General features: G+C 43.7%; 1 protein-coding gene across 1 annotated transcript in view; it reads left to right on the top strand.

Moving 5' to 3' along the window:
• LOC144584427 (uncharacterized) overlaps positions 1–27,505 on the top strand; it is a 678,013-nt gene that overhangs the window by 415,965 nt on the left and 234,543 nt on the right. The window lies entirely within an intron of this gene.

Here is a 27,505-nt window from a genome sequence, read left to right as displayed (position 1 = left end):
TCGGGAGGCTGGAACTCCCTGCATTTCCCAGTGTTCCTGCTGATTTCGGTATTCTGCTGTGGGCAAACTTCTCCGAACTTTGGCTAAGAATTAAGCCTCAGTAGGACTTACTCCTGGGTGAAGCTGCAGAGGAGTCCTCTGAGTTCTTGTGTGAGAAAAGGTGCTGTTCTTGCCATGTGCTTTTTACCCAATCACTGACATCTCTTCTTCTTTGGAAACAAATTTCTGTAATTCCACCCCACGGAGTTTCTCGGCTCCACTTGCAAAACCTTTGGGTTTTTCCCTCCACATAATCTCAGCTTCTGTGATTGTCAAATATGTCAAGAGAGAGGCCAATTATCCCTAATACTGTGATTTGTTGTCAGTCTTACGCACTTTAACAAAAAACACATGCAGTAATGCATCACCCACCGTCCCACAAATACGCACACATTTTATATACCTGAAAGTGGGTGGAATGTTCCTATACAACAGAGTACAAACTCTCTCTCTCTCTCTCTCTCTCTCTCTCTCTCTCTCTCTCTCTCTCTCTCTCTCTCTCACCCACCCACCCACACACACACCAGTTTGTTCTCAGATGTGTAGGAACATGTACTGTATTTTTCCGTGTATAAGATGCCCCTCCACTTTTCTAACCCAAATTTTATTTCTTTGCAAGAAAGTGGGGGGGGGGAGGATTCCTGCTTTCCCCCTCCACTTTTTTTGCAAAAAGCTGCTTTCCCCCTCCAGTTTTTGCAAAGGAAGTGGAGGGGGGTGCTTTCCCCTTCCACTTTCTTTGCAAAAACTGGAGGGGGAAAGCAGGGATCAAAGCACTTTGATCCCTCCCCCCTCCTTGCTACCGTGTATAAAACGACTCTCAATTTTTCCTCTAATTATTTTAGTAAAAAGTGTCATTTTATACATGGAAAAATACGGTATGTTGCTTTCTATAATTCTCACATTCCACCAACTCCCAGGGCAAGTTTCTACTCCACTTTGTTCATTTTTGTTCTAAAACATCTACACAAAAAAGACGCATACATTTGTGCACGTGCCCCCACAAAAAGATAATGGAACATTTATAGATTCTGCAGATGGGCATGAACTGTTGGCAGTTCGTGCTGGTTCATTTAGTGGCCAAACAAGTGTTTGGTGCTTCAAAGCTCCACCTTCTCTGGCATGTGCCCACTTGGGGGCAGCAGCCTAGCTTCCCTGCTCTGCCTCCTCTGGGTGCTGCCTCTGTGTGGGCGCCTGCTGGAGGAGGCGGGGCTGCTACATTCGTGCACATCTCTAATAGAAAATCTTTATAATATATACATTTTGCAGGAATTTTCCTCTAATTTATGCCTTTTCAAATCCCATGATGCATGCACTTCTGTGCAGAATGTTTATATGCACCATTATGTTTATTTTTGCAGTCACAGTACCTTTTCAGCATGCAGTCGTTTCTTGATGAACACAAGCAAATACCACATCATTATCCCTTTGCATCTCCAGTGCGTTTCTGTGTCACACACCAATGGGGAGGTTGTCAAATGTGACTAAAATGGAGGATATATTCAAGGTCACATGGACCAAGTTTGCGATCTTGTGTTACATTTTCGTAGAGATTTGAATCTCACAACCTTTTGGATCCTTGGAGGGGGACTGAGAATTAATTCCATCTTTTTTCTCTACAGTAAGATTTCTCCATGTGAGATGATGATGGTGGTGGTGGTGGTGGTGGTGGTGGTGGTGATGATTATGAGAAAACGTTGTGGCATTCCTTGGACATTTTGTGGCCTTTTCTTCCAGGAGAAATGCCAAGCTATGTAGGAAGACTGCAATCCATAAGTGGAGTGGCATCTTTCTTGGGCAGGCATGCACTGGAAAGAACATGAAACTGCACAGAATTTGGCAGTTTCCTGTGTAAAGCAACAGCAAAATCTGGAGGAAAGTTGTGGGGTAAGGCAAAGAGCACAGCATCTAATTATCACAAGACTTTGGAGAGAAAAAAGCTGGTGCAGGAGGAAGCCTTGGTGAGGAGTCTCAATATGGCAAGACTAGGAAAACTGTCAAGAAGAAGAAATTTTGCAAGTACTTGTCACACCCCTTGATCCAGGCCAAATGTAGACATATTGGTATTTAGGGAAAAGACCATTGGCATCCCTCTTGTCATTCCACAGACAAAGCAGACTGGATTCCCGGTTGATTCATATCATGGTGACAGAACGGTTTCTTCGTTTGCTTCTTTTGTTTTGAATTCCTAGTAAAATTCCATTTCCTATGCAGTAGAAGTATAGAGACCCACAGAGGAGAATAGTTATAAGTTCCCCTGGTGGTCCATCCCTGGTGGTCACATGACACATTGGGAAATGCACTCCAGCAGGAGCCCAATCCACCCACCAAGCTGAAACTTTTGGGCTCCAGTTATAGAGCTGCTTCTTTCTAGGGCTGGGCTTGAGTGAAGGGTTCTCCTTGACCTATTTGATCATCTCAGGCTAGATGGTTGAGATCACTGACCCTGAGAGAGGCCCAGAAAGAGAAGACCAGGAACCAGGCCTTCTCTGCGGTCACCCCTCCCATCTTTGGAATAAACTCCCTCCCAAAATTTGCCTGGCCCCTTCACTAGGGATTGTCAAGAGATCTCTGCAAATATTGGCTTTTTCAATAGGCATTTGAAAATAATGACATTGACAGAGCACAGAGGTTCTTTCAGCTCTTCATTTATTAATTCTGCCATCTTGTTTTTAGTAAATATCCTTATGTTGTCTTTCTTTTAAAATTCAATTTGATTGATATGCTTATTTGATTTTCTGCATTGTTCTTATGTCTTTGTGGTTATTATTTAATGTGTTATTGTTGCCTTGGTAGGTAGAAGGGTGGTATACAAAATGAATGAATGAATGAATGAATGAATGAATGAATGAATGAATGAATGAATGAATGAATGAATGAATTTACAAACAAACAAACAAATCCTAAAGTAGAGTAGCAGGGGAAATGGAAACCTGGTTTGTTCAGAACTCACACTTGTATCGCAAATGTTTCCTTTTTAGCTTAGTCACAACCCTGGACATTAACAGTGATTAAGCACCTGTTAGAGGATGATTTAAGCTGTGCATACGTAAAGGTTATTTTATTTGGTGTCAGTTGCACTTCAAAGCATTTTTTTTCAGAAGGGTAGCTGTGTTAGTCCAGGTGAGGTGGGCAAGGACACGTATGCCCCTGCCAGTGGTCCGTTGAGCTCCCATCCAGGCCCTGCACAAACCACCCAGTCTCCTGGCAAGCCTGCCACAGGGTCCCCCATACAGGAACTGGAGGGAGGGCATGCTGGCACATGTTATTCCTGGAAGAGCAAGATTGAAACAGAGACTTACGTGGTCATGTCAGCCCCGGGGATTGGAGGATGCATCTTAAGAGAGAGGGGGCAGTTGCTCTACCCTTGTTGCGTGGCAGATATAAAGGTTGGCCTGTCTCCAGGGGAAGATGAATCAGGAGAGACTCCAAGAAAGAGGAGGTGTGGTCCCTGAGAAGGGGGACCAGAGAAAGGAATGGGGCTTCAGAAAGATATAGAGGGAATTCCTTGGGAGGAAGAAGAAGGTGTCCTGCAGGAACAAGGAGAGGAACATCCAGAAGAGGAGACCATGAGAATGATGGTACAGGACTCCCAAAGAGAGAGAGAGAGAGAGGAAAAAAAGGGAGTGGGACTACATTTCCAAAGAAGACCCCTGGAGAGGAGCGTTGGTGCAACTGAAAACATGAAAGGTGGAAGGAGGAAAGCACAAGCACCCTAATCCCCTGCATGGCTGGTCATACTGGGGAGAGTGTAAGAAGAGCATTGAGTGGAAAGTGGGAGAGCCTTCCCCCATGTAAAGCTGACTATAGCTCAGGAAGAGACATCAAGAACACTTTAATATTTGAAATTGTTTTAATTTTGCCTACATTTCATATATGTCCATAATTTAAATGGTGCAACGCTTTGATGTGAACAAAGGGAAAGATGCTCCCTGGAAGACTGCTGGGGAGGAGAACCTACGTAAGGATCCAAGCCTGGCACGTTTCCCTGCAGGGAGAGTCTTCTCACACGTGCCCACAAGTTGGGCATAATGACCTTCATTCTTAGGAGCGGTTTGAAGACAATGGAAGCCCTGAGCCAGGACGGCACAGTCTTGTCAAGGGGTCCAGTGATGAGAACTGGACTCACAGGGCAGAGTTCTTCCCTCCTGGTGACTGGAAGCAGAGGGCAAAGAGATTTTACAAAGAGACCTTGAGCCCGTGCTGGGAACTAGGGCCAAAGAACCACTACAGAGACTGAACCAACTGTTTTTAACTCCCTCCCAAGTTCAATAAATGCTGTTGTGTTTCAATCTGTTGGTCTGAAATGCATGAGTTCAAGAGGGAGGAGGGGTACCCTACTGGCTATGCTAAAGCTCACAGTCTATTTACACACACACACACACACACACACACACACACACACACACACACACACACACACACACACACACACACACACACACACACACACACACACACACACACACAAATGGTATAACACACATTTATAAGACATTTATAAGACATTGTGCTCCCTGTGTTTGCAGAAGGGGGATTGTAACCTGTGAAATGTTCCACATACATGAATTTGTATTAAAAGTGCCCACAGTATATATTTTCTTGTTTTGTTCTTGATGTTGTTTTAAATCATGTATTGCACCCTACCTCCATGGATCCCTGATGTAGCAGGAAACCTCCCAGCCCTGTGGAAACAGGGCAGAGTATGGCACACACCTTCAGCATCTGTTTTTCATGTTCACCCTTGTCCGTTTGCACAGTCGTGAAGAGTTGTGGTGGTGGGGTCGGGTGGAAAAACGCACAAGTGACAATGGAGCAATGAGTTGGCTGCAGACTGCCTAATTAGGCCGCATCTGGAGCTAATTAAATGTGGAGTCACCGGGCAGAGAAGGAGAGTGCTATCCTTATCAAACAAGAAGCAAGACCCAGACAGAAGAAAAATGGACAAATGGCAGGCAAGCAAACGGAGTTGGTTGCTGGAGGGTGGGAGGTGGAATCCCATTCTCCTCCTGGAGGAAATTACATGGGAGTCTTGCCTGTAGCCCTAATGAGACCCAATGACAGCAGACCTTTTTAGAGGAGATGAAGATATAGCCAAATGCCAGAATAATCCAATTAGCAGCACTGGGTGACATTTGAACTGCATCGCTCCATTATAAAATGGATGGCTGTGAAGATCTTTCCTAGACATGTAGCTCATTTAATACCAACTGTCTTCTGCTGTTTTGCTGGCACATCGAATTGAAGATGTTTATGCCTATGTTTGCATATATGTGTGTGCAAGCTGGTAAGAATTTCTAGGTCATTAGTACATTGGTCTCAGTCATTTATTAAGAGGTAAGAATTGTTCTTTAAGGCAACCGGAGGAATGAAAGGTTACTTTTGTAGGTGTTGCTATGAGAAAAGTACTGGGAAGGATCTGAGTTGAAATACTGGGTATATTTTCAGGTGGTGTTGAAATATTACTTTTGTGTGCCGCCATTGTACAGCAACGGCTCAAAGTATTTTGTGTCCTCGGATGTGAAGAATACATCTCAGTCCCTTCCCCAGATCAATGATGAACTACCTTAAGTGCATGAATACAACTGATCTTTTTTTGATCATGACTGCTAGGCAGCCTCAGCCCTGGTAAGAATCTGAGTAGGATACCTGAAGTGAATAGCAGAGATTTCCAGGAGATCTTGGATCTCGCCTAGAAGTCTGGAGACCTTCTGCAAGTCAGAATTGATAACACTGAGATAGCTGAATGTGATGTAAGATACCTTCTTATGTTTCCAATAATCAAATAAAACAGGGTTATTTGGATACAGGACAAATGTTCTGTGACTGTGGAGAAATTTTTTAAAAATGCAGCACTTATTTACACCCCACCATGTGTACAAACGAAGCTCTAGCAAATGGCTGAGATAACGCTATTAAAGTAGCCCACTTCTGGTCAAAAACAGTCTAATTACCTTAACATTTGAACTTGTTTTAATTTTGCCTACATTTCATATATGTCCATAATTTAAATGGTGCAATGCTTTGATGTGAACAAAGGGAAAGATGTTCCCTTGCACATAGTACCTAGCATCATTTTGCTGCCTAAAATCTACAAGAACCTTCTCCCATAACCCTGACAGTGATAATTCAATAGGAGTACATTAAATCAGTGGTTCTTAACCTTTGTTACTTGGATGTTTTTGAACTGCAACTCCCAGAAACCCCAGCCAGCACAGTTGGTGGTGAAGGCTTCTGGGAGTTGCAGTCCAAAACTCCTGAGTAACCCAAGGTTAAGAACAAGTGCATTAAATAACCATTGATGCCCTTTCCTTTCTTGACACCCTGAACCTGCTGCCTGGGATAGCCACTTCACTCCGTTTCAGGCTAGGTTTGGTCCTGGAGTGGCAGCAGGCTGATGATTCCCATCAACAGAAATGAAGGACTCAGGTGACCGGTGATGTGGGTCAACAGTCAAACAGACGCCCCTCTTGATATACAATCTGGGAGCTAGAGATCACCATCCAGCACTCTCAGGCTCCTGTTGCAGGCTAGGATTGGGGGCACCTCTTCAAGGCTTTCTGTGCCATGTGTCTGAGTGTCATTATAATGCCTCGAAGCAACAAAGGTCCGACTGCCACACCAGCAGTATCCCCATTCTGAGACTGGGGGACGCATCCTTGTGATCTCACTGAGATGAATCTTTATGAAGTCACAGAGGCAGAGCAGTCAAGAGCTGGGAAGGAATCAAGCACACCCACTTTATTTTTTTGGGGTGAAGCAGGGAGATCTGGAACCAGCTGGGAATGGGTGAAAATGGGAGCCTTGGACTCTAAAGACATTTCTCTCTCTCTCTGTCTTCACCTCCTGGGAGAGATGAATATGAACACTGCCACCACAGCTGGTCCAGCCAATTGGACCCTCCCCTTGCCTGTATCTACGTCCCTGTATCTTACTCCAACAGCTCTTTTAGTTGGTAGCTTGAGACTTAGACCACTGTGATGTGGCTACAAAAAAAGGCAAATGCTATTTTAGGAGGAATTAACAGAAATATAGTTTCCAAATCCCGCAAGGTACTAGTCTCCCCTCCATTCGGCATTGCTTAGGCCTCACCTTGAGTCTTGTGTCCAGTTCTGGACACCATACTTCAAGAAGGATGTTGACAAATTGGAACCAGTTTAGAGGAGGGCGACAAGGATGATCAGGGGGCTGGAAACCAAGCCTTATCAGAAAAGACTGAAAGAACTGGGCATGTTTAGCCTTGAAAAAAGAAGACAGAGAGGTGATATGATAGCACTTTTCAGATACTTGAAAGGCTGTCATACAGAGGAGGGGCAAGATCTGTTCTTCATCATCCCTGACTGCAGTACACACAACAATGGGCTCAAATTACAGGAAGCCAGATTTCAATTGAATATCAGGAAAAACTTCCTAACTGTTAGAGCAGTAAGACAGTGGAACCAATTATCTCAAGAGTTGGTGAGTGCCCCACCACTGGAGACATTCAAGAGACATTTAGACAACCACCTGGCAGATGTGTTTGGGTTTGTATTCCTGCATCGAGCAGGGGGTTGGACTTGATGGCCTTACAGGACCCTTCCAACTTCACTCTTCTACGATGCTGTGATTCTCTGATCCCAAGGGACATGTGACACCATAAGTTCTAGAGCGGTAACCATGTTAATTGAAGCCAAATGAATAACTCTTGCTACAAACAGAAAAACTCGTGTAAACCAGATTTTGTTACATCAGATGTCACACTTCAAAGGCTAATTGATAATATTCCAGGGACAATCTTGTTTGTCTTTTAGGGGACACACAGGATAGCATTATCTTATCCTGTCCTCACATTGTCACTTCATTTGTAATTAACTGCCTGTTTTTCTTCTTCTTCTTCTTCTTCTTTACTTTTCAGATGCTCTTAGGAGCCAACACAAAGAAGCTCAGAGAACTGAAAGCAGAAGTTGCTTGGACCTCATGTCAAAGCTAAACTCATGCGTGGGCAATACCACGTATGGGATTCTATATAGTAAATATCACCAGTATCATCACGCTAAACCTCCGAGGTTCTGCTTAGAACACCCCCTTCTAATATTTGACACCACCTCGGATCAATGAATGATTTTGGTTGTGCTGTTCTGCTTTGGCATTCCCTCCTTCGATGGGTTTGGTGGGTGCCGTCTCTGTTTTCTGTCTGCTGCCAGGTGAAAATGTTTTGATTTCTTTATGTCTAGCTATCTGTTGCTGAATTTATATTACCATGGGATTTTATCTCAGTCCGCTTTGGGGGCCTTCTATTGTTTAATATTGTATTGCTTTTATCTCTGCATTTGCCTCAAAATGTGACTATTAGACATCCTAATATATATATATATGTAAGAGCAACACACGCTGCTGTGGCTCCTTCTCCCATTAAATATCTGGTGTTTATTTGGGCAAACAGACTAAAAGCGGAGCGGTTTTTCTTCCACAGCCACTTTCAGGGTCAAACTATACATTACAAATCATGTGCTATTAGAAACCAAAATCATATTCGTGTTCCAGAGATGTGATTCCGGCAGAGCGTTGTATCTGAGCAACCACACTTTCACAAGAAGCCAGATTTACGTCCATGTAACTTGTCACACACAAAAAAAGAGCACTGATTTTTTTCAAATGACAAAAGTGTGCTGTGGTGACAATCATACTTCTTGCAGCACTTAAGGGAGGCCCGTGTTTTATGACATGCTATTGGTAATGTAGAATTTGACCCTTGGAGGATGAACGATCTGTGCCCTTGTTTTTGTGATCAAGGGCCCCAATGGAAACCTCAACAATTCCTGTTGTGCATAACCAAACACATGCAACTTTTCTTTCCTTCTGCTCCTTTCCCTGGTTAAGCTGTTGTATGCCATTTCAGGATGCCAGACTTGCGGATGCTCAAATGCCTAATCCCCCTTAATCCATTGAAACTGCCTCCAAATGACCTAAGTGGGGGAGAAAAGTACAGAACAAGTAAACCCCTCTCTCAGTGTGCTCTTTTAGAAGACAGTCAGGCAGCCTCTTCCAAATGACACTCACGCATCAGAGGAAATAACCTTCCAATACTTTAAACCCAAGGAGCCATGGAAAAACTCACTGGGTAATGCATTTGGGATTAGGCTTAAATCATCGGCAAGTCGCTAATAATGCTAATCATGACGAGCTCATAATTGACGCCAAGATTTCATGGGGGGGGTGGCGGTAACCTGGGCAGCTGGGGACAGCTCATCTTTCTTAGTTTGTGCGATGAATTAACCTGAAGAGAAAATGTCAAGAGTTAGAGGGCAAGGGTGGGTGGGTGGTTAAAAAAACCCCAAAAAAACAAAGAGGCATTTACTTAGATTCTCTTGTCAGTGGTATCTCAATTGCAATTTACGTCTTCTCCTAGAAAAGCTCATTCTTTCCTCCTACCGATGTGTGTCTCTCTCCCTTCCCCCTACCCCCACCATTTTGAAAAAAAAAAAAGAGAGAAGAAACACCCTCCCTTTTAAGCAAAATCTGGACAGAGTCCATTTTTAACTCGCTGGATGTACGGCCAACGGAGACAGATGCTGTTTGGACAGCCTGGTTTGGTGGGTGGTCAACTCAAGGAGACCATCGTGGTAGAGTTTATAATAAGCTAGCAGCCTAAATGGAGTGTTGAAGACCAACTGGAAGCTTGAGTGAAATGACAACATGTAAATTATGGAAGAAAAGAAGGGAAAGGGGGTTGGGATAGTCGAGAGAGGTGGCGGAAGGAAAGGAGACCCTCTGGATAAACCAGGAGGATTCCCCCTCCCATCTTTGCTTGAGGGAGGGGGAAAAAATCACAATAAACGTCTTCGACAAAAATCTGCTTTCATTGGGGATACGTAACATTAGCCTCCTGATAAAAATAAATATCTGAGTGTGCCGTTAAAGGGGAGGGGAATTAACAGAATTAAATAGCTTTCCTGCATCAAGGACAAGAAACAGGGAGGCTTTTACCTCACCCCTGTCTCGTCTTGTTAGGTGGAAAGCTAATATTTGAGCGTTCATGGTCCAGTGAGGAACACTGGTGTGTGAAAATGAGCACCCCTTGAGGTTGGGTAGCCAGCCCTCAGGGGGCCCGAAAGCTAACACATGCTCCGTTTTAAACAGTGCTGGATTATGAGACAGCCCTCTAGGTCTGGATTTCCCATGGCCAAATGTTGGGGTTTACGCTTCACTTCAGTTCTCCTTGGGTTTCATGTCGCTCTTTGATTTGTAAGAGCCGTATCTGTGTCTTCATCCCCAAAACTTGGAGAAGGAGTGCATATATGGGTTTGATTAAAGCCTCTCTCTCCTTTCAGCTCAGCAAAAAAGGTTTTATTTGATATTTTTTTTAAAAAAAGAGCAACCACCTAAAAATGAAGGGTTGGGGGGGGAGGGATTCTTTTCATAGCAGGTCTTTGGTGGAACAGAAGAATTCGGGAAGAAGCCAGTGCCAAACTCCATTATGAACAGAGCTATGGAAAATTTCTTTTTCTTTCTGGGGCTAAACTCTCAGAATTGCCCAGACAAGCCTGGTCACAGGGTAATTTTCCCAAACTCTGATGATCACTTAATCCCAAAAGATGAAGCATCGGCTCCCGAGAGGACCAAGCTGAGGTTTAAATTCTGAAGAGGCTGTTGAAATTTACTTCAGAAAGAAAAAAGGAAAGAAAGAAAAAAGGGGGAGAGGACTCAGATTTCCTATTTCATATATATAGCTCAGACTCTCAGATTCAAGAGCTAACGGGAAAAGTAGGGTGAAGGGATGTGGATTTTTAAATCATAAATGGTCACATCTAGATATAATATGAGGCTTTAGGATCCCTAATAAATACTATGCTGTTATTCTGATAAAGTGGATATTGTCTAGTATCACCTCACTGAATGGGGATGAATTGGTAAAATCATGACAGAAATAATTAGAACCACGAGCTTTCTGTAGTGATGCTGTTTTATGTCTTTGCCAGTTTTATCCCTGAATCATCCATGCCATTTCTTCTCATTTTAAATGCTTTGTTTAATTCCTGAAAGAAATAGGATGAACTGAGTATCTTCTTAAGCAACCTGGTTAGGTTTTACGTCTTTCTTGGCTGAAGCGCGATTAGTGTGCCCTTCCACACAGAACAGGCCCTACTGCGTAGTGACTCCCAAGTTGGGGACATGTTCTTCCCTTTGGAAGATTCACTCTGTTGGTTTCCTTCTGAACTTTAGGAGACAAACGAAGACTTTGTTTTCACGAAGGCTTTCACGGCTGGGATCTAATGGTTGTTGTGGGTTTTTCGGGCTCTTTGGCCGTATTCTGAAGATGCCAGCCACAGAGACTGGCAAAGCGTTAGGAAGAACAACCTTCAGAACACGGCCAAAGAGCCCGAAAAACCCACAACAACCAGAAGACTTTGTTTCACCAGTCCTTAAGTCCTGTAAGGATGAGATGCAGAGAGTAGAAGAGGGTGTTCCTCTTCTTGCAGATTCTGTCCTGCGCCTGTGCTTTCCCATTCTACATCCTATATACAGTGGTGCCCCGCAAAACGATGATAATGCGTTCCATTGAAATCGCTGTTTAGCGGAATCATAGTCTTGCAGAACGTGTTTCCCCACTGGAATGCATTAAAACCTGTTTAATGCATTCCAATGGGGAAAATAATCGTAGTCCAGTGAAAATTGCCCATAGGCAAGCCCTTTTAAATCGCTGTCTTGAGAAGCATCAGTCCAAAAACACCCTAAGGAAGCCATTTTGCGGAGCTGCTGATCAGCTGTAGTCATTACTGTGTGAAGATCGCCCATAGGGAAGCCATTTTAAATTGCTGTCTTGAGAAGCATCAGTCTGAAAACACCCTAGGGAAGCCATTTTGTGGAGCCGCCGATCAGCTCTTAGAATCGTCCTCAGACTGAAACGCTGTCCAGCGAAATTCTCCCATAGGAAACACTGTTTTGCAAAGCGCAATGGCGGTCGCAAAACCTCATCGTCATGTGGATTTGTCATTATGTGGGGTAATCGTCTTGCAAGGTACTACTGTATCTCAAGAATAGCGGGAGGGTTGGGGGACAGGGGAGAGGGAGGCAGGATTTTTGTGTGCAAAGGGTTGTGGAGAGAAGGAGTTGATGGGAGAAACCTGTCGCCTTTGTTATACGATGCAGAGAAATTCCACAAGTCCCCGGGAGAATATTCATAATGCTGATGGCCTTCTGTTTTCTGATCCCACGAAAAGGAAGAACCAGTGATGGATTCCTAGACATTTCTCATCATACCAGCAGGAAGGGCATTAGAGGGCCAATCCATATGGGAAAGATGTGTCAGAAGTGTTTCAGAGGCAAACTAGTGGGGCCCATGGAAGCCAAAGCCACCCCTTTCACTGGGAACATTGCAAAATGAGAAGGGAGAAGGTGTGTTGACCCTGTAGCTGGTACGGTTATTATTTCTTCCACTAGAATGACTAGGAAATGGGGGGATAGGAAAAAAAAAGAAGTCTGGAAAGAAAATATAAAAGGGAAAAGGTCAGGAATAAATAAGACTTGAGGGCTTTTTTTTTGTCTGATATTAACATATTATTTTACTTAGCTAAGAAAATTTTGAACGAAAGCGTTAGGTGTTCAAAGGGCTGGAAACCAATGTTTCCAAGAAATAATCTTTCCACTGGAATTCTGCATTGAGCTGAAATCTGTGTAGCTTCTCTTGCCGATTCTGTCTCCAGTGACCTGGCTAATTTCACTATCCTGTCATCACTCTGCAGTATGTCCACAAGTTGTTGCAGAAACATGCCTTTTCTCTCTCAGAATGCCATGTTTTATCATTGCTTCTCACATCATGCAAAGCAATAGTGAATCTATATCTGCATCACTTTTATAGGCATTGAGGGGAATGACAAAATAGATGTCTAAGGATGCTGTAATGGTCCCATCCCATGGCAAATTGTGTTAGCATCTTGCTTCCACAAATGGTGGGGAACTAGGGAGCAGCAACACGTATGGGCTGAGGCCCTGACATTTCTACTGGGATTTTAAGCAGCACTAGAAAATCCTTAACTCAGGCTCAAGAAAGAGAGATATAAAATGAAATACACCACCTCAGAATGGCTGAGACATTATAAGTAGAGCATCACAACTAAAGGGTAAGGCACATTGAGAGTTGCCAAGTCAGTGTCACCCCACCCAATTCTGAGATTTCAAAAGATTTTCAAAACATCATACCAGGAGGCGAGGCCTTGTGATTTCACAGAGGTGGGCAGGCAATAGTTTGGAGCAGGGTCAGACCTATCTCTGGGCTCAATGATGGTGGAAACAGGTGGGAAGAAAATAGAGGAAGTGAGCCAGAAACCGGGTAAAAAACCCAGAATCTAGTGAGCAACGCGGAGCCAAGGGGCTGGGGCTGGTGGACTTCCTGATGCTTAACGCAAGTGACAACATGCATCCACGAGATGCACCATGCTGGAAAGGCTGCTGCTAGCGATCCCATCCCATGTGGCCTTATTTATAGCAAGCATTTGAGGACCTTTTCCAGGCCTTCTGCTGCTCTTAGAGCTTCTGCCAGACTCCCATAGAAAAAAGGTCTCCACTTGGAGTTTTTCCTAGGCACTGTGCCGTTGCTGTCAGACTAGTGCAACAAGAACATGAGTGAATCATGATTCTGGAACTTTGTTCCCTGCCTTGTTCCAGATGGCATGTGGGCCCAAGGACATTCACCCACTAGATCTTTCCCCAGTACCCTCCCCTTGCCCTTAGCTTTTGGGTACAACAACATTGCACAGCACACAGGGCAAAACTCCTTTACACGAAGCCAGGAGGTCCTGGTGCCAGCTGAGAAATGGCAGTCTGGGTGCCCTCGTGCACTACCTCATGCACCAAAAATATTTGCCTGTGGAGACCAGGATAATATAGCAATTCCACGAGACTTCAGTAGGTACCCTGAAATGTGGAAACCTATGTACACTCTGAGATCTGTAACTCATAAAAGATCTAGTAGTTCATTTGGCATAAGCTGATGGAGAAACAGGTGGCAGTCTGTTGGCTTCTGCCAGCCTGAGTTGGCAATACTGAGTTAAATATGACCAAAGGTCTGATGAAGAATAAGGCAGGTTTCTAAGTTCCTAATTCCTAAAACATATGAGTGGCCAACTCTGGGAGCAGCTTCAAAATGAGCTTAGATGAATTCAGGAGAGTTAAGGCGCTCGAGGGCCGTTAGTCATGGTGGCTCAACACAACCTCTAGGAAAAGAAGCAGGAGGCTTCCCAACTGTTGTTTCTAAGGAACAAAAGGACATGATGCGCTTGTGGGATTCCTAGAGATGGATGAATCTACCATCCATGAATTTGTGGGATTCTCACCGGTTGGCCACTGTGAGAACAGAAGACTGAACTATAGGGGCCTTGAGTATGATTCAGCTTGATCTCTCCTTATGTCCTTACTCCACGTTGCCCAACATAACCATAAATAATGCTTTCCAGTGGAGGCAGTTCCCAGAATCAGTGGTGAGTCACTGAGTGATGAACAGTCAGGTGGTGTGTGGCTTGGGCAAGCCAATCCCAAGGCAATCGGCTGCCCCTTCGGCTTCCAGTCTGTATGGATGCTGGCATTCAAAGGACCACAAAATAGCTTGCCAATTAAGAGTGCCATGGGAATAAACAGCCAAGAGGAGGGAGAGGACTGAAGTGGTTCCTATGCTTTGCTTGGTACAGCTCTCATGCTCGCACATGTAATATGCTACCCATGCCTCCCATAATCATTGAAAGCAGAGATGAAAATTACCCATGAGCTCATCTGCATCTTTCCATGCAAGACTGCTTCTTAAATCATTCTCAGTTGATCCTGTAATTTGCCGTGGACTCTGTTCCTTGATTATGCTTCCCTTAGGAGATCATCCAAGCGCCCAAGAGTTCTTTACCACTGAGAAAGGAAATTTTCCAATATTCTACCTACATTACCTTTGAGGGGACCTCTCCCAGTACTGGTCAGCCCCCCTTTGAGTCTTATGGCATCTTTCCTTTGGATTTAAACATTAAAATCAGCTCCACAATCACCCTCCAGAGCTTCCCTAGGCTGCTGCCAGAAGGGACATCTCCTGGCGATCCCACCATCTCTGTCTTTCCAAAACTCAGGGCATTCGATGGTCTAATGTTCTGGGTTATGATGGCCAGAAGCATCACAACTGCCACGAAAGCAGTTGTGACAGCTGCCCTGTCATTGTCACGGCTGACATGTTTGTGCCTAAATGTTACGGAATGACAGAACGTCTGTCAAAAAGTTCTTTTTCATATATTTGAAATGATGGCTTGGTAATGCTGGTGGTTTACCCAGAAGCAAACAGGAGGCTAGGCGTGTCATCGGAAAGAAGGCTAAAAGGATCCTAATTTGCATAGAAATTATAGAGACTAATTTATTTGTAGGCTACCTAGTGTGGTTTACTGGACAGAATACTGGACTAGAACTTGTACTTCAGCCTCAGGAAATCTGAGAATGATTCCCTGGGTGTACCTCATACATACTTCACCTGGTGTGTATGGTACTGGTAAAACTACTCCTTATATGTCTCACTTACATTGAAAACTCCACTAGAGTTGCTATAGATTAGTTATGGTTTGACAGCTCATATTTACAAACAAAATAGGAAATGACTGTTAATTCATTCAGTCAACACAATTAAAAAAGCTGGGTTTAATCTTATAAAACCCAAAATGTCTTTGAGTCAAGCTATTCCAAAGACCATGTCTACCTTTATGAGCCTGCCTGGGGGTTAAGGTAATCAGGGGAGGCCTTTCTCTCAGCCCCACCACCCTCAGAGATGCATTTGTTGGGGACACAGGAGAGGGTCATCTTTATTACTGCTCCCAAACTCTGGAACCCCTTCCCAAAGGGAAGCAAGGTTCTCTCCGTCTTTGCTGTCCTTCAAACATCCCTTCAGACAGGCTTTCCCTTAGTAGCTGAGGTTTTTAAAATGAGATGGCAGGCATTTGGTGGCTTCTAACTCTGTTGTAACAATGCTTTACTTAACATTTTTAATATAATAGTGTTACTTTGTTTAATATCTGAATAATTAGCTGCTTTAAGCTTTACTAATCTGTTACTATTCTATGGTTTTTCGAGTAGTGATGCACGGAAGTGAGAGCTGGACCATAAAGAAAGCTGACCGCCGAAGAATTGGTGCTTTCGAATTGTGGTGCTGGAAGAGACTCTTGAGAGTCCCCTGGACTGCAAGGAGAACAAACCTATCAATTCTGAAGGAAATCAACCCTGAGTGCTCACTGGAAGGACAGATCCTGAAGCTGAGGCTTCAATACTTTGGCCATCTCAGGAGAAGAGAAGACTCCCTGGAAAAGATGCTGATGTTGGGAAAGTGTGGGGGCAAGAGGAGAAGGGGATGACAGAGGATGAGATGGCTGGACAGGGTCATCGAAGCGACCAACATGAATTTGACACAACTCCGGGAGGCAGTGGAAGATAGGAGGGCCTGGTGTGCTCTGGTCCATGGGGTCACGAAGAGTCGGACAGGACTTAAGAACTAAACAGCAATATTCTGTGTTAGTTACATAAGCTGCCTTGGGTCTTTTCTTAGGAGAAAGGTTGGGGTAAAGATATTTTAAATAAATAAATAAATATTTAAGTAGGCTTAGGGTGCATGTTGCTGAAGTGAGGAAGAGTATAATTAGGTGATTTGTAGGCCTGCTGAGTTTGTTACTTAGATGCTGCACTAACTCTGAATGGTGAATATCAAGGTCCCTGATCCTCCCCCCTGCCCCAGTGGTGCTTTATCTAGGGCGGAACAGACCTTCAATGAGGTGATACATTGAAAAAGAGTGTTGTCCTATGTCAGGCCTCAAATGGAGGATCCCCACCTCTACCCCACAGCAGACCATGGCATTTAACTTCCCTCCTTTTTATCTTCCCATTGACAGTCCTATGGATTGGGTTTTGGGTGCGGCTGGTGGTCTACAGGGGAGATCCTTCTCCCCAGTAGACCTCCAATCCAATAGGATTGTGGTTGTTCCTTCAGTTTACACTGGATTATGGTTTTATGCAAATTGAGTATAGCCCATTAATCAAAAGAGAACTTTACATTTTCGTATTTCTCCTAAACCAGAATACAATAACAGCAACAACCGAGCGAATGGAATGTTAGCCGGATTATCTTGGCTGAAAGCTAAGCCTTGGGAACCATGTGGATCTTTGCTGTGAAACCTTTAGGAAAGAAACATACAAATGTGAAGTGTTGGTGCTTACTATTTAAACAAAGATGATGTGCTCTGACCTGCATAAGTTGAGTTTATAGAGAGGAAGGCAGGATGAAGCATGTCATCCACAAATAATAAATAGAGTCTTGAGTGTTAGAAAACAGAATTTGCAAAAAGACGACTATCACCACCATCATAATCTTTCTTGATGGCTGAAGCTCTCAGGAGGATGTGTCAGAATTGAGCTGTGTCATTCAAACAAACCCACTGGGAAGCTGAAGTACAGCTGATGCATTTATTCATTGAAATTCAGTGCACCCCTAGGGAGGGAAGAAGGGAATGGTAAACTATTCCTGCGTACTCTATACCTAGAAAACCCTGGAAAAGTTCACCAGAACTTAGAATTGACCTGATGGCAAGTAACAACAACAGGAACAACTTCAAATTTGTCTGGTTTTTTTCCTATTACCATCATTTTTACCTTTACCATATTTCTTCTTACTGGTTGGTCAACAATATTCAATTAATACTCCCAAACAATCTATCTATATAGCTATATATCATTGGCTGAAATCCTGTTGCTTAGCATAGTAAGTCACACTAGAGTAGTCCCACTGAATCAGTGAGGATTTCATGAATCAATTCCTCCATTGGTCCCATTGATTTCAATGGGCCTACAGTAGTTGAAACTTAATGTGCTAAAGTAAGTCACAACTCAAATAGGCTCATTTGAATCAATGTAACTTATGGAGGATTTGACTCATCAAATCTTCAATGATTCAATAATCTACTCTAGTGCAATTTACTATACTAAGCAATAGGGTTTCAATTTATATCTATCTATCTATCTTTATCTATGTATCTCTACACATATAAGAATGACAAACAGAAGTATTTAATCAAAATGTTTCAGCTTCCACCTTTTCCAGTTGCAGTGGTAAAAGTCTCTCTCTCTCTCTCTCTTCATATTAAAAAACTGACACAACACAAAAAGGTAAAATTACAGATGTAAAATAATTCAATAGCTGACCAGAACCGTGAAGAACAAGAAATAAGGAACCTATATGTATCGAGAGACTGGATACATGCAGCATGACTGGGATACAATTCTACAACTGCTCCTTTAATTCTATTATTAGGTGCTATTCTGCATGCAAAATTAAAATTCCAGCCAAAGTGGTATACAAGTCTCAATTAGAGTCGGCCCAGTGAAACAACAGGGCAGTTAGTGTTGACTTAATTAATTCCATTCAAAGAAGGCAGTCTTAGTTGGGATTAACAATTGGACTGAACCCCACAGCATCAAATCATCCCAGGCCCTTCATTATTCAGAATATTATTTCAGGAAACATTTGGCTTCTAAGTTTTTTTTTAAAGGAACTTGAGCATGGCATTTGCAATTTTGGTGCATATATCTCAAACCCAAGAGGCTACACATTTATTTCTAAAAATGAAAGAAACCTGAGATTCCCAGGAGGCTGGTTTGCCTTCCTCTCCTTTATTTTTGAGTTTTCCTCCATCACAAGAGTCGCCCTGACTATCGTTTGAATAGCCCAGGAGTTTGCCAGTTACCCAGTGTAAATGTCACCCACTTTTGAGTTGTTCCAATCAGCGCACAGCATGTACAAATTAGCCAGGAACAAGGCACCTTAAGTTATATTACCCAGAACCACTGCTAAAAGCACAATTTCTGTTCTTTCACAGGACGAAGCGAAACCCAATCCCTGATTTGGAAAGTGGATTTGCTCACTTGAAGGCCTGGAGCAAGTTATGTACAGCCGCGGTGGTCAAAACTCTCACCATGAGACAAAAATGGCAAAGCAGCCTGTGGGGAGAGCAGAAGAGGTAAAACCAGATGCAGTTGAGAGCGGGCAGGCGGAGGGGTGGGGTGGATGGCTTCAGAGCTGCCTCATCTTCTCTGGAACTCCATGCTTCTCTCGGTGTTGCTCATTCAAGCAGCTGTTTGCGAACAAATGAAACAAACAAATACATTTTAAAAAAAACACCAAGCCAGTTGCCAGATTTTCAGTTAAAGGAAGAGCTGCGTTTGAAAACCAGGATCTTGCTTTGGCCAATCGCAAACTGCAACAACTGTATGGCAAAACTCTGTCCCCAGTTTCATGAGATCCACTGACTAATCCTAAAAAGCTTATTTTTTAAATTCAAAGTTGGGGGGGGGCGGTGGTCTATGATCTCAGGCATCAGAGATAGGTCCTTGGCCACTTAAAAGTGGGTGATGAGAGCTGTAGTTTAGCACATCTGGAGGATGCCAAGTTTGAGAGTGATGATTTTGGGCAGCCATCTTCCCAAAGAAGATATTCTCTCTCTCTCTCTTTTTTTAAAAATCAGTTTGCTAAAAAAAAAATCTACCCATCTGTTTGTTCTATTGGCTTAAATAAGGCATAAGCGTGGCAAGCTGTATGTATTGTTGTTGTTTGTTGTCTTTGTTGTTATTGTTTGGAGGGGCACTCTGTCAATGCCGGAGAGCCTTGGCAAACCATCGGTCTGGTCCAAAGGCACCATTTGCTTCCTGTTTCAGTGCTCTCACACTTAGCTGTTGCACTGCAAGTGCTGTGCATTAAAATACCATGTTGTGCGTGATTTATTTTAGACATAGAAAAGGCAGGACGGTATAAGTTTTATCTCAGAGCTGAACTTCCCAGTCCATAAATTTCCTAGAATGATTTGCAACGAAGCAAGAGGGGCTGGAGAGACCCCATGGGTTTATTGCTTGCTTTAAAAGTTAAAACTATGCTATTTCCTCCCTTTTAAGCCTCTGAGTAAAAGAGATAACACTTGAGTGTTACGATATTGGGAGGAAAAAAAATGCATTTGCAAAATAGCGTCTGCTGCCATTCCAAAGAATCTTTCACATGTTTTCCTTTCTTTTTCCCACACATGTATTGTGGCCTTTGTAGGGTATTGAGAAATTTCAGGTCATTGATGTTCATTCCTCCACTGCCTTCAGAACACCTAGGTGGCAGATTTGTAAACAATATAATAATCATCTTCTTAGAACTGGAAAACTGAAAGGGATCATGTCCAGCCTCTGTCAAGGAGGCATAGTGGGGAATCGAACCTCCAACCACTGTCTTATACTTAAACCACTGAGCTAATTGCCAGTCCCAGCTAGAAGAGATTCATTGAATCAATGGGTTTTTAGAAAACCTTTCTACTTTCTTGGAGCATAACAAAAGTTGACCAATCCCAGTCAAACAGATTGAATGGACCCAAAAAAGCCTAATGGGTTTAGCTTCTAAGAAAAACTTAAAGCTTGATCTTCCATTGTTTTATTAATGTCTTACTTAGAAGCTAAACCTGTTAAGTTTTTTTGGGGGGTCAATTCAGTCTGTTTGACTAGCACTGGTCAATCTTTTGGATTTTTAGATGTTCAGAAATGGATTCAATGGGCTTACTCTGTTTGGCTAGCAACTGCATTTAGCTTGTATGCGAGTTTTAAAACTTAGCTCTGGATGCCTGTTTCTTTTTATTGGCACAATTTTAAGTTCATCTTGTGAGATGCCATAGAGTCACAGGTTCAAGGAGACAGTTGGAAAGTTAGTCAATCAATTAATCCATGCAACGAACCAACAAATATTTCAAATCCAAATGTAGAAGAGGTGATACCTTTATCTCTTTCTGTGTGTGTTAGTGATGTGCCATCAAGTAAGAACCAACTTTTAGTGACTCTAACAGGGCTTTCAATGTAAGTGAGATATTTAAGGAGTGTTTTAGCAGTTCCACTCCCCCAGTGAGTTTCCACGGCCAAGCGGGGATTTGAACTTGGTTCTCCAGAGTCTTAGTCTGTCACTCTATCCACTGCACCACACTGGGAACCCTTTATTAAGACCACTGAAAACCAAACTTTTGATGCAAGCTTTTGTGAATAAAATTAACTTCATCAGGCATGGGGTAGGAAAATGATGATTGAAAGTCCCAAAATGGTCATGGTAGAGATCCACCAGGCCTGTTGCTTTAGGGGAGCTGAGAGATGGTCTCAACCAGTTTGGGGGGGGGGTCGGTGTTTTAAAATGCCTCAACCCTGGTGCCTTTGGTTGGAATTTTCCTCTAATCCTCCAAGAGAAGAACCTCCTTCCTCCCCACTCATATTGCCTGTTTGGAAATAAGGCTTCCTTATTGGTTGAGGAGGGGAGAAAGGGGGAGACATATTTAGAAGACTATGAACTAGGGATGCAGATGACCTATCATTAGGCAAAGCGAGGTAGCTGGATCAGGCAGTGCATGCTTGACATTAGAGAAGGAAATGAATTGCCTTTTTGGACAATGACCCAATTGATGCTCTGCAGTTTGATGCCCCACCCTCTCTGAGGCAGCACTCCAACTTCCCTGCCCCGCCTCCTCTAGGCGCTTTCTCTGAGTGGAGACCCACCAGAGGAAACAAGGTGATGAACCATGGAACACCTTTTTGGCCATCATTCTAACTGGCACAAACCACCAAACCAGTGGTTTCGTCCATGTCTACTTGACATATCAGTCCTTATGAGGCAAACACGTACTGTATCTGTCTTGTCTACTAAACAATGTTTAATGTGAATCTGTAATGTTCAGACTTGTCAAGGTTCTTTGATTTCTGCTCCAAAGCCTGTTCCAACTCAGATCCATACTGGATCACTATCCTGCCTCCTGTGTAGGCATCTTCACTCTCAAGAGACTCTGGTAACGTACTCTGAATGTCTTGGAACAGCGTCTAACATGGCTGAGAAGGCCAATACAAGAGTGACAATCCTTTCCACACTGAAGACAAATACAATCTGTCCCCTGTCCAGCTCTCTGATTTTGCTGGTTTCAGGACTGCCTCTTTGCCTCGGCCTGCTGGACAAGGGTCTCTTCAAATTGGGAGAGGCCGTGATGCACCACCTGCCTCCAGGCTGAACACTCAGATGTCAAGGTTTCCCATCTGTTGAGGTCCATTCCTAAGGCCTTCAGATCCCACTTGCAGATATCCTTGTATCGCAGCTGTGGTCTCCCTCTGGGGTGATTTCCCTGCAATAATTCTCCATACAGGAGGTCTTTTGGAATCCGACCATCAGCCATTCTCACGACGTGCCCAAGCCAGCATAGACGTCACTGTTTCAGTAATGTATACATGCTAAAAATTCCAGCTCATTCTAGGACTACTCTATTTGGAACTTTGTCCTGTCAGGTGATACCAAAAATGTGTAGGAGACAACACATATGGAACATGTTCAGCTTCCTCTCCTGCTGTGCATAAAGTGTCCAGGACTCACTGCAGTACAGAGCTTGCAGTTTTACTCTGCTACACACCAGGGAGTGATCAGTATCGCAATCAGCACTCTGGTAACTGCGTGTGATTGTATTACTAGGAAGGCTAGAGTGTCTAGTGAGGATCAAATCGAGCTGATGCCAATGCTTTGATCTTGGATGTCTCCAAGAGACTCAGTGTTAAAGCTTCGTATTAAAGAACATGTTGCTGACACAAAGATGATAATAACAGCAAAACTCCAGCAAGCATTGGCCATTTTTATTCATTTTCTCAGTGCCAAAACAGCCTAGATAAGTGGGCCAAGAAATGTGATCAGCACCAATTCTAGCGTTAAAGTCTCTGAGAATGAACAGCGGTTCTCTGTCCAGGATTTTTTTTAATAGTAGCTGCCACATTGTCATAGAATTTGTCTTTGTCTTCTGCTGTAGATGACAGTGCTGGTGCATATGCATTAATGAGGGTGACCGGTCCTGCTGATGATTAGAGCTGCAGAGACAGGATTCTTTCACTCCCTGCAGTAGGTGGGACAATGGATCTCAGCAGAGTATTTATGACTGCAAAGCCAACACCATATTCCCTGGTCTCACTCAATGAAGAATGAGAAGTATTTTTTTTTTCTTTGACAGAGCCCGGGTCTGGCAATCTTGTCTCTTGCAGGGCAACAGTATCCATCTGCAGCCTACTCAGTTCCATGTCGATGACAGCTGTCTTGCATGCATTGCCTATTTCCTGCAGCTTGTTAGAAAAGCCAGGGGTCATTGTCTGAACATTCCAGGTGCCCAGCTTTAGTGCAGAAGTTTTCTTATGATTATGATTATTGCATGGTGCAGGTTTATCTGCTTGCCGGCTTTCACCCTGAGGTTAACAGACCATGGTGAGGCAGCACCTTACTGGCTGAGGGCTGCCCAGCTTAAGGTGTGTTGTAGCTACCTAGTGAGGTGCAATGACCTCTCCCACCATTGGAAGTAACCCCCCAGTGTCATGCTCTACACCAGTGGTCCCCAACCTTTTCGAGGCCACGGACCGGTTGGGGGGTGCGGGCTCAATGTGTGAGGGGTGCAGAGGCACCCCCGTGCTCATGGATGGGCGTGTCACACTCGCGGGTGGGCATGTTGCGCTCACGGAGGGGCTGTCATGCTTGTGGGTGGGCATGTTGCACTTGCAGAGGGGCATGTTGCTCACCCATGAGCGCAACATACCCACCCGCAAGTGTAACACGCCCCTCTGCAAGGGCGACACGTCCGCCACATGGGCAGGCAGAGATCCGTCTCCGCGGCCCAGTTTCAGCAAGCCCATGGACCAGTACTAGGCCACGGACTGGGGGTTGGGGACCCCTGCTCTACGCCAATGGAGCAAAGACTTATAACTGGTAATTGCTACTTCCTGTGTTATTTCAACGCTATATGTGAAGCTGCAGTGTCCTCTCCAGATCACAAAGCCTGGGTAGAATAATATGGAGGGTAGGCTGTTACCCAAGCAGCAAATCCCCCCTCTCCACATCACTGAAATAGTCCAATGGAAAGGCAAGGGCCAATACACAGATCTCTTTCCTCTGACAGAAAAAACAAGATTCCTTATTTGGGAGGGGGGAATAGCAGGGTTTTTTTTTAAAGCATGCAATTTCACAAGGTGAAATTTCCCCCAGAAGCTTGGACTTCTGTTGCCAACAAGTAATTCACAGATGGGGTGGATCTAAACTCCGAACGGAGAAAGAGAATGTCAGAACCGCTTAGCACAACGCAAATGGTACAGTCTGGCCAGGGGAGTCTGAAGAAAAATCCTTGAGGCAGGTATTAGAGGCTGCAAGTGAACTAAAGCCAACCAAATAAAAGAGCATTGCAATTTAATAAAGAAAAGCTGCCATTCAGAGCCAACGGGAATGGCTGAAAAAGAAATGCAGGCATCAGAGCAGGCCATATGTTTTATCAGCTGGCATTGTGTTTGCAAGGGTTAAAATGAATTGCCCATGCCAATTTCTTAACATAGGGCAATTCACCTCCAAGATTCACCCCCCCCAATTGTGTTACATGGGCATAAAAATGCAGCTGGATGGTGGCCAGCTTTATTCTACTCCGTTTTACTTGGTCTCCCACTTGATTTCATTTTGCTTTCCCTTTTGTTTTTAGTGAGGCCGGTCCATGCCTGGCACATTTTGTCTCTTCCAGCCTTTGACCACCATCCACCCTCCCCTCCCTTCTTCTGATTCAATTCCTGGGCTCCACCCCCCCCAGCTTAAATCACCTGCCTCTACCCCCACTCAAAACTGGTATGTATTTCCACTTGTGCTTTTCAGAGCCTTTGTATTTTTCTTTACATTTTTGAAATGTGTGCATATCTACGTGTGCATTTTTCAGACTCACACATTTTAAACACAGGCTTTTGTTGCTACACAAATCACATGGAAATTTGCAAATTTTCCCACACTGCACAGAAATTAGTATATATTTTCATTTTTCAAAGTTGTGCATTTTCGCCAAACACACACACATTTCAAATGTGCGTTTGTTGCAAAGTTAATTGCAGTGCAAATTCATTAACTGATGGATTTCCTACTGCAAATTATGTTTAGGCAGAGAAATGAAGAGTTGCTTTGGAGGGCTGCAAGTTCCAGAATTTCCTAGCGGACAGGCTGACTTGGGGATTCCTGGTGCCAAAACATAGGTTTTCCAAGCTCTGATCCAAACCACATAAGATCCCATCCTTATTCGCTTGTATGCACCTGCGAATCTAGCAAACTTCCAAGTTATTCCCCCCATAGTTGAGGTTTTATGCATGCATGATTGGACTGATCTGCGTGCTTGTTCCACCTTGCTGCTTTTCTCCAGTGTATCACTCCAAAAAATGTGGCAACAGAAAAGAGATCATGCAAAACAGTGACTCACTGGTAGAATTAAGTATGCACGCATGTGGTATGAGCTGTAATACAAGGTCATCTCATGCCTGGTGTTCCTGCTGGTTGCACATGTGCGCGTACTTAGTGCTACCAGCGGGACACTATTTGGCATGACCTTGGTTGTAATGCCAAATTTATTGGAGTGGGCAGATACAAAAGATCTGTATGTGTTACTCTAAAGCTGTCCTATTATAATTAGTCACAGAGAATGGCAAACAGAAATTGGCATTGTTTGAAAACTCAGAGTCAATTGCCACTCTGGTCTCCTCTGTGTAGGGAATGAGGAAAGTGAATCATATACATGGTGCAGTAGAATGACATAGCTCTGACCAATTGCTTAGTAGAGTAGGGATCGAAGCAAAATCTGTTTCATCTTCCTTAAGCAAACTTACGTGATTTTGCACTGTCAAACACAAATAGGAATGGAAAAATCTCTGCCCTTCAAAATCTGCACTTCCTCACATTTTGGAATAGAATTTCCTCATTAAAAATTGCATAGAGATATGCGGGAAAATGTGCATCCATAAATATTGCAATGACAACAGAAATGTGTGTTTCAGGGTCCAAAGACGAACACAAATCATGTAATAGGTAACATGTGCAGCAACCTGGGTAGCAGTTTTATGCATACTTTAAATAATTCTTTAAGTTTTGGAAGGATTGGGTTTAGATTAAGAAAAATTCTTCAAGTTTGGATGAACTGAATTGAAGACTATTAAAAACAAGAAATGGAAGGAAACCAAAATGGACATATTTGTCAATCTCTGATGACAAGCTATGTGCAACCTTGTCTTCCATCAAAGAAAGAGGGGGCATAAATAGAGTCACTAGGAGGCACTGCTGTTTGAAATGCAACAAAATTCAGGCACAGCCTTGATAAGAGAAGATATTGGGAAGAATGGGCCCAGTAAAGACGGACAACAATTCCATCCATATGAAAAGAAGATAGGCTCCAGATTGAACTATTTCCCCAAAAGAACAATTCAGATTTGTGGAGAACACAGACACCATGGTAGTGTAGTATAGTGGTGAGAGTACTGGGGTTCAGAGGACTCTGTTTCAAATCTTTACTTGGCCATGAACTTCACTAGGCATCTTCTCAGTCTGACCTTCCTCAAAAGATTGCTATATAAGGAGGAGGAGGAAAAAGAGAGGCAATGATATTGCTCGTTAGAGGAAATGTAGGATAGTAGGTAAAGGTAAAGGTTCCGCTTGACATTTAGTCCAGTCGTGTCCGACTCTAGGGTGCGGTGCTCATCCCCGTTTCCAAGCCATAGAGCTAGCATTTGTCCGTAGACAGTTTCCATGGTCACGTGGCCAGCGCAACTAGACACAGAACAGCATTACCTTCCCACTGTGGTGGTACCTATTTATCTACTCGAATTTTTACATGCTTTCGAATCGCTAGGTTGGCAGGAGCTGGGACAAGTGACAGGAGCTCCCTCCGTCTCGTGGATTCGATCTTACGACTGCTGGCCTTCTGACCTTGCAGCACAGAGGCTTCTGCGGTTTTTCCCGCAGTGCCACCATGTCCCTTTTAGGATAGTAATGTAATGTAATAAAAATTCATGTAAGCAGGATTTGTGTTTTGTGCCCAGTACAACCAAACCATTAAGGACCATCCATGGGTAATGATGGTGGTGGTGGCTTCACAGTGCCAATTCTATTAATTTCAATAGGCTGTTGAAATCTCCCTGCCTCCCGTCCCTGGAAAGGAGAAAGAAAAATTTAAAAAGATGCATAACTTTGTGGGAGTATGTGGGTGTTGAAGTTCCCTGGTCAACAACATCCCTCATAGGAGTCAGGGATTAGAAGAACACCTACAGCTTCCAAATTTAGAGCGAAGGCATAAACAGAAGTTTTTTCTCTACTCTTTCTCCATTTCCCCCCGCCCTAGAGATGTTAGTGAGATAGGGCCAAGAAAAGTGGCCGTCCTCGTGACTCAATTCTGATCTTTTGCAGTGAGCACGCAAATGGACTGTTGGGGTGAGGGAAAAAGACGCTTCCTGCCCATCGGTCCACATGGGTGGTCGAAGTTTAAAATGAAATATACAGGCTGACAGATGCTTTTACAAAGGCCAGATTATAAACTGTAAACCTACTGTCAGCTGGGCAAGGGGAAAAGGAAAAAAAACACCATCAAATGCCTGTTATACCATTTAAAGATTTAGCTTTGCT

Source organism: Pogona vitticeps, chromosome 10 (assembly GCF_051106095.1).
Source record: "Pogona vitticeps strain Pit_001003342236 chromosome 10, PviZW2.1, whole genome shotgun sequence".
Taxonomy (NCBI): domain Eukaryota; kingdom Metazoa; phylum Chordata; class Lepidosauria; order Squamata; family Agamidae; genus Pogona; species Pogona vitticeps.
Note: the sequence above shows the minus strand (reverse complement) of the source record. Positions and strands in the feature narration are given on the sequence as shown.